Source organism: Octodon degus, unplaced genomic scaffold (genome assembly GCF_000260255.1).
Source record: "Octodon degus isolate 3935 unplaced genomic scaffold, OctDeg1.0 scaffold00107, whole genome shotgun sequence".
Taxonomy (NCBI): Eukaryota; Metazoa; Chordata; class Mammalia; order Rodentia; family Octodontidae; genus Octodon; species Octodon degus.
Window position 1 is genome coordinate 8,046,983 of NW_004524683.1, and position 10,805 is coordinate 8,057,787.

The following is a 10,805-nucleotide window of genomic DNA, read 5'->3' on the forward strand; positions in this document are numbered from 1 at the left end:
CCAATCTGTGTAGTGAGACCCTGTACAAAATACATTAAAAAAAAAAAAAAGAAAGAAAGAAAGAAACAACTTAGGAAGGTTTTTTATTTTTATTTATTTTTAATTTTTTTTTTTACCAGAGATCAAACTCAGGATCTTGCGGTTCTCTGACAGGTGCTTATGCTGCTGAGATATTTCCCTGGCCATTTTTGATTTTTTGAGACAGGGTCTCCCTGTGTAATTCATGCTTGCTTTGAACTCATATATAGCCAGGACAGCCTTGAACTCTCAGTAATCCTCCTCCCTGAGCATTCTTTCTGAGTGCTGGGATTATAGGTATGATCACCACACCCAGCTAACCTGAAAAGCTTTTTAAAAATGATCTCCAGGTCACATTCCATCCCAATTAAATTCAAATATTTCGAATGGGGAGTGTCAGGCATCAATATTCTTAAAGATTTCTAGATGATTCCTCTATACAACAAAGTTTAGAAACTGCTACCACTATAGCTCTGAAAGAGTTTCTGGCAGGGTATGTGGCTCACTGGCCTCATGTGTACTCTACACAGAGATGTAGAGTACTTGACTAGCATAAGGCCCTGGACTCAATACCTAGAATGAGGTAGATAGGGATTATTTTATTTTATTTTACTTTTCATGGTAACAGACACTGAAATCAGAGCATTTTCTCCAAGCTACATTCAGAGCTCATTTTATTTTTTCATTTTGGGCCAGGATCTCACTAAATTATACAGGTTGGACTTCAACTCACAATCCTTCCTCCTTAACCTCCCTCCTAAGTGCTGGAATTACAGGCATGTGCCACCATTAATGTTAACCTAGAAAAAAGATAACTCTTGACAATTTCTTCTGCCCTAAAATTCTTCCTGTTTTGAGAGTTTAAAAGACCATCCGCAGGTTCAGTGATTCTCTAAGAGTACTTTTCAGGGCTCTGCACGCAGTAGTAGTACAGTATCATAAGTAAAACTAATGATAGTGAAAAAAAATGCAAATCAAACTCAGCAAATAAGATTAAGTCTGGCCAGACATGATGGCACATGCCTGTAATCTCAGTACTTGGGAGGCTGAGGCAGAAAGATCAGGAGGACTGTCTTGAGTTGCAGACCAGCCAGAGCTAAAAAAAGAAAAAAAAAAAAGTGAGCTTAAGGTCAGCCTGAACTGCATAGCAAGACCCTGTTTCAAAAAGACAAAAATAAATAAATAAATAATAAAATAAAAAGATTAAGTCTGGAGGAAACCAAGTACAAGCTTGCAAGAACCTCATCCTAAAGAAATCACACACGAGACACTTAATTCCTCCAACAATAAATTGTGACAACATATATGAAGTACTGTATACTAAAAAAGGTATATATATATATATATATATATATATAGTAATGTATACTAATTAGAAAAGGTCAGGCTGGTGATTGCTCAGTGATCTAAAGCGCCCGTTTAGGCAAGCACAAGGACAATTCAATCCTGGCACCACATGCTGCATCAGTCAAGCCCCCCAGGGGGCACTAAGCCAACCACACAAAAAACGAAGAAACAGTCATCAGAGACTCAGTGCTTGAAGATTTTACCGGAACTATTCACATAGCATCCTCTGCCTACTACATATTAAAATTCTGGACTCCCACAAGGAAAACAAACGTTTAGCATAAACTAATTGTTTGTAAAGTCTAAACACAGTGAGTCACATTTACTATTCAAATAAATTTTTGTCAGTCTATGAACAGGTTTACTATTTTAAGTTCCCAGACAGCAGAAAAAGCCAACTTTATGCAAGGGGACTGCTAAAAACAGCAGAACCAACCTGCTGTTAACTATTTTCTGCATTTAATATTCTCACTTTTAAGGATACCATGCAGGGTATACAGAAACCAGTTTTGTTCTCTAAACATTCTATGGTTAAGGCACATCGCAAAAATGAGGAATGAGGGGGCCAGGCAGATGGCTCAGTAGAATAAGCGCTTCCCTGGCAAGCTCCCAAGGGCCTGAGTTCAATCCCTTGTTCACAAAAAAGGGGGGGGGGGATGAAAATACACTCAATGTTAATAAGAAAATAAAGGAGGAAGCATGTAAAAGACTTAGGCAAAGGATCTTGTAAGTAGAATCTAGTAAATATTCTTTATTTTAGTTTAAGCATCTGCTTAAATGACAAAGCTTTTCAATCTTTGCTCAACACTACTGACTATAACCATGCATAGTTAATACATGATAATAATGGTCTCAAAATAAGGACCAGACCTTCCTCAAAAAGAACCTCAGCCATCCTCAGCAACAGCAAGGACCCGAGCTCCTCCCATGATGAGAACAGCTAAGTTGATATCAGGAAAACCATCATGACAAGCTTCTCCAGGAGAATCAACAGCATACCAACTTACCCTCCAGTTCTCCTTTTATGTTGTGGCAACAATCCTCAGGTGGGCCTTCCACACCCAGAATCACACTGATTCAGTTCAGCTGGGTGTTACAAATTGACTATTAATTAATCTACCACAAGGTGTCAGCAACACCAGTCAACTAGGTTGCATCTAGCTATCCCATATGAAAGGAAATACCAGTAATTAGTTATGTAAGGCAGAAATCTGAGCTAACTACACTAAGGAACTAGGAGGAGGTATAAAACTGTAAACTCTATCAGGGTGATTAATCTGTTTCTTTTCTTTTTCTTTCTTTCTTTTTTTTGGTTTGTTTGTTCGTATTTAGTACAGGGTCTAAGAGTTTCACTACACAGATCAGACTTGCAATGATGTTCCCATTTTCAGCCTCCCAAATGCTGGGATTACAAGCACGAGTCACCACACCCAATCTCAATTGCCATCTCAGTGAGCCCCAGGGGCAGGGCCAGCACGGCATGCCAGGGATCAAACCCAAGTCCCCGTGCATGCCTAAGCAGGCACTTTAGTCTGCTGAGCTATCTGGCTGGCCCTTAATCTTGGTTTCAAATAAAACAAAACCTAACATATTTTCGAAATAGATGCAGAAATAACATAAAATTATAAGACTTCATCACATATAAATTTCTATATTTTTATGTATTTAGTACAGGTTCTACAGGGTCTTGGCTTGGCACGGCATGGGGGAGGAGGGAGCACAGATCAAATCCTGGTCCCTGAGCCTGTCTAAGCAAGCACTTTAGTCCGCTGAGCTATCTGGCCAGCCCTCATCACATACGAAGGGTATCCCCCAAAATGCATGCATTGGAACATTAATCTCCAATGCAAAAGGAAAAGGTAACTGTAGTCTCTGGGGAGATGTTTAAGTTAAGAGGATACCTCCATTATGAATGGATTACTGCCAATGCTGCCTTCTGCCATGTCAGTACACAACAAAGAAGCCCTCACCATCTTCTAATACCTTGATCTGGTATTAAAAACCCAGTCACAGGTATTGGTGGGGTTTTTTTTCATAATTTTATTGAGAAACAAATAGCAATGAGAGTTTCAAATCAAATTGGTAGGACAGTTTCAATAATTAACACATTGCATACCTTCTTTCTAGTGGTTAATTGCTGTACAAGATGCGGACATGATATTCTATTTAATACATGCTAGAATAGGAATGAACTTCAACACATTATGCTAAGTAACCAAACACAAAAAGCCACATATTGTATAATAAAGTTTTATGAAATATTCAGGATAGATAAATCCATAGTGACAAATTGGTAGCTGCCAGAGGCTGAGGAAAAGGGTGGAGAAAAGATTTAAAAGGTTAGGGGGGGTTGTGGAAATAGCTCAGTGGCATAAGTCCCCTGCTTGGCCAGCACAAGGTCCTGAGTTTGATCCCTGGTACCAGAAAAAAAAAGAAAAGGTAAGGGTTTTTTTTTGTTTTTGTTTTTGTTTTTTTTTTTTTTTGTTTTTGGGGTTTTTTTTTTTGGCAGAACCAGGGATTGAACTCAGGCCCTTGCACTTGCCAGGGAAGTGCTTATTCTACTGAGCCATCTCCCCAACCCCTAGAAATTTATTTATTTATTTATTTATTTATTTATTTATTTTGGCAGAACCAGGGATTGAACTCAGGACCTTGCACTTACCAGGGAAGCTCTTATTCTACTGAGCCATCTCCCCGGCAAGGTAAGGGATTTTAATCTGAAGTATAAAAGGATATTGCATCTAGATAGAGCTGGTGATTATAAATGTACTAAATGCTATGTACTATGGTTTGGATGATTGTTCCTCAAAGGCTTGATCCCCAAAGTTAAGTACTGCGAGGTACTGTGGATGTTTAAGGAATGGGGTCTTATAGAAATTCCTTACGTCATGTGAGGTATGTTCTCAAAGGGCACTGTAGGACCTCCAACCGGTGGAAATCTGTTTCTAGCTCAGGAAGTAACCATTCACTCCAATACATGCTTTTGCCATTGCCATCTACTTTATTCATCAGAGGCCCAAACCTACACGCCTCCACAATACTGAGGCTGAACCCCCAAAGCCATGAGCCAAAATAAATCTTTCTTAACCTTATAAAGAATCTGTGTCATGCTCTACTAATTTTCTTTCACCAAGTCAGCAATTTTCCATGATTATAAAATATAAATAACTGTGATCTTGTACTGTTTTACCCAAAAACTTCTCACAGCAAATACGTGGGTAAGTTTTCCTCACATCAACCAACTTCCCAATGAATATTCTACAATTCAGTTGAAGTCTAACACAACCTCTGTCAAGTCAGCACTCACTTCATAGGTTAAGGATTCAGTCCCACAAAATTGCCTCCACTTTAGAAACTAGTTACAAGTCACAGATTACCACTTATACTTCAAAACCAGCAGGTAGGACAGACATTTTCACAGTTCTCCCTCTTCAAGATCAATAATTTGCTAGAATAGCTCAAAGAACTCAAAAAGACACTTTAATTACTATGAATGACTTATTAAAGGATATAACTCAGGATGTCAAATGGAATAAATTCATAAAAATCATACTTTTTTATGGATTATCATTTATTTTTTCCATAATTTTATTGAGAAACAAATAGCAATGAGACAGTTTGGGGTTTTTTTATTTTTTTATTTTATTTATTTATGTGTGTGTGTGTGTGTGTGTGTGTGTGGCCGGCTCAGCCCACCAGGGGGCAGGGCTGGCTGGCATGTGGTGCTGAGGGATTGAACCGCGGTCCCTGTGCTTTGCTAAGCTTGTTCTAAGTAGGTGCTTTAGACCACTGAGCCATCTCACCAGCCCCGAGACAGTTTCAAATCAAATTGGTAGGACAGTTTCAATAATTAACACATTGCATACTGTCTTCCTAGTAGTTATTTGTTGTACAAGATGCAGAAATGATATCCTACTTACAAACACTATTAGAACAAATCCCTTTATTCACTGAATTAAGAGAATGTAACTATATATCTATCCTAACCATTTTGAATACACAGATACAAAGTGGTCATTCAACTGTATCCCCTAAAAATCATACTTTTCTATTATTCAGAAAATTCTACAGTTTTTAGAAGCCATATATCAAGAACCATATATTAAAAGCAAATATTTTTTACTGTTCCACAGCTACTATTACTATTTAAAGAACCTATGCAAGTTAAATAAATGTCAAAGAAATACTTAATTTACACTTACTATAAATCTAGGATTGTTAGTATATATGGATTATCTAACTTCACACCAGTAACCCTAACAGGAAGGTCCTATGATTATTTTAAGGTTATAGATGAGAAAACAAAGGATTAAAAAGAGATTCTGTGATCTGATTATGGCTATGTGATTCCTAGGCAGAATACAGGAAAACAACCAGGGTTTATATTTGTGAAGTACAAGGCATGCACAATAATCTCATTCAGTATATTTGCTTGCATACGTAAATATCATCAACCATGACATCTAGCATTCTACATCCAGCCAGAAGATAGTGCTATTAACTAGAACCCACATAAAAAATAAACACAAAACTGTTAATAGTTCTTTACAGTATTATACAGTAGTCCCTTTTACAACACCTTGAAAATACACTTCAATTTATCCCAAGCCCATTAAAAATAAGTACTCACAAGCAAGGATTTTTCCTTCTAATAAAATCTGATTCTTTTCCTCTTGTATTTCACATTTTGTGTTTGGAAAAACTTCACCTCACCTATATCTCCTATGTTTTCCTCTATACATTTTATGATTTAAGCCTTTAAATTTGGCCAATTGTCCATTTCAAGTTCATCTCTGAGGGCTGGAGAGATGGCTCAGTAGAATAAGCACTTGCCTGGCATGCACAAGGGCCTGAGTTCAATCCCCAATTCCCAAAAAAAAAAAAAGTTCATCGCTGTATATAGCTTGAGGTATGTATGAAGATTCTTTTTTATTTCATGTGAGTCGTTTCAACACCATTTGTTGTAAAAATTATCTTGTCTACAATGATTACCTTGACACGTGTCTACTTCTGGACTTTCATTCTGTTGAGTTATCTGTCTGTAATTACATGAATACTGTCTTGATTACTGAACTTTTATACAAAGTCAAAATCAAGTTGAGTGATTCCTCAAACTACTGACCTTATAAAAGAGTAGATACAAAAAAAAAAAAAAAAAAAAAAAAAGGTTACAGAGCCCAAATGTCTATAAATGGATAAACTGTGTTGAACACATATAGTGAGATGTTACAGAACCACAAAAAGGAATTGAGTACCAATATATGCTAGAATAGGAATGAACTTTAACAAATTATGCTAAGTAACCAAACACAAAAAGGCACATATTATATAATACAATTATACAAAACATCAGAATAAAATAAATCCATAAATGTGAAACACAGTCTTTTCAACCTCTAACAGTTTACCCTGAGTCTCACTCAGGCAGCACATCTGTGTATGTACTATCCTGAGTGTCACTTGGGCAGGTGTAATTTCAACCAGTTGATTTTTTTTTTTTTTTTTTTTTTTTTTTTTTGTAGTATCAGGGATCGAACTCGGAACCTTGCACTCACCAGGCAGGCACTTAGGCTACTAAGCTATATCCCTTGTCCTCAACCAGTTGATTCTTGTTTGCATAACATAAACTAGTACAACTGTTGTTTTCTAACAAATACTTTTTGCATATTAGAACACTGTATTCACCTTTGACATTTGTTTCTAGTGAAATCTAGTAAGTCCTGGTTATTTTCTTTTACTAATTCACGTTTATTTTACTTGTGAAAAGAATCTATAATTTTGTGCTACAATCTATAAAGAAGCTTATCATGAGTACAGTAGATATAATTTTTATACTCCTCCAGAACACAGTGATATTCTTTTATAATACAAAACATAGGGGGCTTCTAGAAGCTGGGCATTGCAGAAGGGGGATGGTGCTTTAGCCCCAGTCTGCATGGCAGCAGCAGTTCTATCGGGAGATACCATGGACCCTGAGCGTATCTTCCCCAACCAAAGCGAGGACCTGGGACCACACCAGGGCCCCACAGAGGGCACCGGGGATTGGAGCAGTGAAGAACCCAAGGAAGAACAGGAGGACCCAGGGGCAGGCCCAGAGGACTACTCCTATCAACCGCTGAACCAAGATCCTGAACCCGAAGAGGTAGAGCTGGCACCTGTGGTAGAGCTGGTTCCCTCCCCACGGACCCAGAGCATGTAGAGCTGGTGAAAAAGGACAATGGCTGGAGTTAGCCTGCCTGCGCCAGGGGTTCCTCCCTGGGCTCGGGAGATATCGGATGCCCAGTGGGAAGATGTGCTACAGAAAGCCCTCCAAGCCCGGCAGGAATCTCCTGCCTGGAAGTGACTACACTGAAAGCTGTCTTATCTCCCTACATTCTAGACCAGAACCAGCACAGGACTGAACACATCTTTGATTGTAATCTTCATCTCAATTCTCCTTTCCTTTCATATCAAGGCAAATTAGACTTCTGCTCAAAGACCCACTTTATTCAATTCTGTACATATGGGGACATTGGCCCAAGCCCAACCCATCTTAGCATGTATCACTCTGGAGAATAAAGCACCCTATGTACACAGCCAAAAAAACACAACATGCATGTGGGACACTGAGATTAAATAGAAATGAAGTGCCAAAAATTTTGAAAAAGTAAAAACTGGAAATGGGAGAAATGTCAGCAAATCAACGAGGAAAAGGCCTGTGCTACAGAGTGGAATGACAAAAAGAAGAAACAGAACTAAAAAAATTCCAACAGTAGTTAATGATTGTAATAGTTCTATGGGCAGTGTTGACAAAGTTGACCAACATCCAACATGCTATCCTGTAATTGAAAGCAAGGAAAAAAATACAACTATAAAATATTTATGTACGTTCTGGACAAAACAAAATGGAGTTCATCTGCTATTTATTTAAAACTAAAGTGTTCAAAAAGTCATTTATGCAGCTGGGGAGATAGCTCAGTGGTCTAACTGCCTGCCTAGCAAGTGCAAGGACCTGGGTTCAATCCCCAGAACCACATGCTTTACAGTCCCGAAACTGGGTGTAGTGTCCTATGTCTATAATTCCAGTACTGGGAAGGCTGAGACAGGAGGATCACTATGAGTCTGAACTGCTTAGCGAGACTCTATACCAAATAAATTAATTAAATATATTTTTTAAAGTCATCTACAGTGGCCAGTGAGATATCTCTGGTCTAAAGCGCCTGTTTAGGCAAGCTTAGGCAAGCATGCAGGGACTGTGGTTCAATCCCTGGAACCACATGCCATGCCAGCCCCACCCCCAGGGAAGGCTGAGCCAGCCATAAACTAATTAATTAATTATTTACAATTTAGATTGTCTAATAGACCAAATAGTCTAAAAATATGGAATATGAAATACCAATCATATCTCCATCATTGACATCTTCATCACTATGCTCAGTGGGTAAACATTTATTGAAATCATACTACCCACAGGGGAAAAAAAAGGAAAGGCTAACACAATAAGGTAAAGTGTGTTACTCAAAGAAAAACAATAATGCAAAAAAAAATTTGGAAAGAGACTAGATACTATCATTCAGATTATAATGTTACATTGTGTGTTTAGTGTTTTAAGATATAGCATACACAGTGCCTGCTTAGGCAGAGAGCAGTGGCCAGGGTTCGATCCCAAACATGCTGTGCCGCCCCCTCCCATCCCAACCAGGTGCACTGAGACAGGAATTGAGACCGTGCATGGTGGCACACACCTGTAATCCTAGCTCTTGGGAGGCTGAACACAGGTGGATCACTACAAGTCGGATCTACATAATAAGACCTTGTACACCCCGTAAGCCCCATCTTAAATACAAAAACAAAAAGATACAGCACATACAGAAAAATTATTAAATTGGATAAAACTGTCGTTTTATTTTTCCTGTTATATCACCATAAAATTCATGAAAACATGAAATTTTTTATTATCTTGTATTTAAATAATTGGACTGGTTAAAAGGTTAATACTGTTATTATTTTAAATACTTGTGATTATTTAAATTCTTTGCATTTTAACATAAGTTTGATATATTTTTGTCACGGTCTGAAAAAGACTACCTAGGTTTACAGGATTGCCCTGAAGAGCTCACACCTTCATGATAGGAGTCTTGCAATCCATCAATATGCCCTATCTCTCATTCATTCAGGTCTTAATTTTTTGCAGAAATGTTTTCTAGGGTTTTTGTTTTGGTTTGATTTGGTTTTCGTTCTTTGGGGTTTTTTTTGGTACTGAGAATCAAACTCAGAACCTGGTGCTTGCCAGACAAGCACTGTGCTGTTGAGCTACATTCCTAGCCTGTTTTCTAGTTTTCAAAGCACTGCTATCACCAATAGTTCTTTTTGTTGTTGTTGTTGTTGTTGTTGTTGTTGTTGGTCTCTCTTGTTTTTATTGTCTTATTTTTTCTTTTTACATTTACTTTAAAGAGAGTATAGCAACAATTGATATGACATTAGAAGCAGTACGCATTTAGGAAACCAAAATGACAGGTATTTCAAGCATGGTTTTAGTGTTACACAATGCTATCCTCAGTGTAGTTGCTTAGTTCACAGATATCAGCATATAGATGGTCAGGGTGAGAATTCTAGACATTAACTGCTACTTGCAAAAACCTGATGGGGATTCTTTTTTTTTTTTTCCCCCATAATTTTATTGAGAAGCAAATAGCAATGAGACAGTTTCAAACCAAATTGGTAGGACAGTTTCAATAATTAACACAATGCATACATTCTTCTTAGTGGTTAACTGCTGTACAAGATGTGGCCATGATAGCCTATTTACAAACACTATTAGAACAACTCCCTCTATTCATTAAGAGAATGTAACTATATATCTATTCTAATCATTTTGAATACACAGATACAAAATGGACATTCATCTGTATACCCTTTTTTTGTTCAGTTCCGTTATTTGAATATTATAGGTATGTTAACTCAGCAAAATATTCTAAAAGAGGCCAGCAGTCCATAATAGTATTGGGTCTTCTGCTTCACTGGCAATGTCAGAAATTGTTGACCTGAGTCCCCTACAGCTCAACATAAAAACATGACTTTACTTCTTATACTTCTTTTTTATACTTTTCTAGTGGATGGTTAAGACCAAGATAAAACAAGACCTATGCAACAAGAGTCGTAGCTTTTGGGTCTGATAAGGTCAGTGAAATCCCCTCAGGATTTATCCTGAGATCCTGTACCTCAGATTGTAGATCCATTGTCAGTGTCAGCCATGTGAATGAGTCACGGCCATTGCTTGGCCAATGTGCTTTCTGTGAAAGCCTAAGAGAATGTTTCTCTCCCTATGACTCTCCTTAGGCATACTCTACATGCTCGATCACTTTCCTCTTTGGCCCCATAATCTCCTTGATCAGAAAATTTGGGACACTACCGAGCTACATGACATTACAGTACAAGTTCTCATATGTCCTGAGTCTTAA

At 37.9% G+C, this 10,805-nt stretch overlaps 1 protein-coding gene and 1 pseudogene across 2 annotated transcripts in view; one reads left to right on the plus strand and one right to left on the minus strand.

The window, feature by feature from the left end:
• Nucleotides 1-10,805, minus strand: part of Mast2 (microtubule associated serine/threonine kinase 2) — a 379,336-nt gene that overhangs the window by 232,275 nt on the left and 136,256 nt on the right. The gene's annotated exons all lie outside the window — the stretch shown is intronic.
• LOC111818891 lies at nt 7,286-7,735 on the plus strand (annotated as a pseudogene).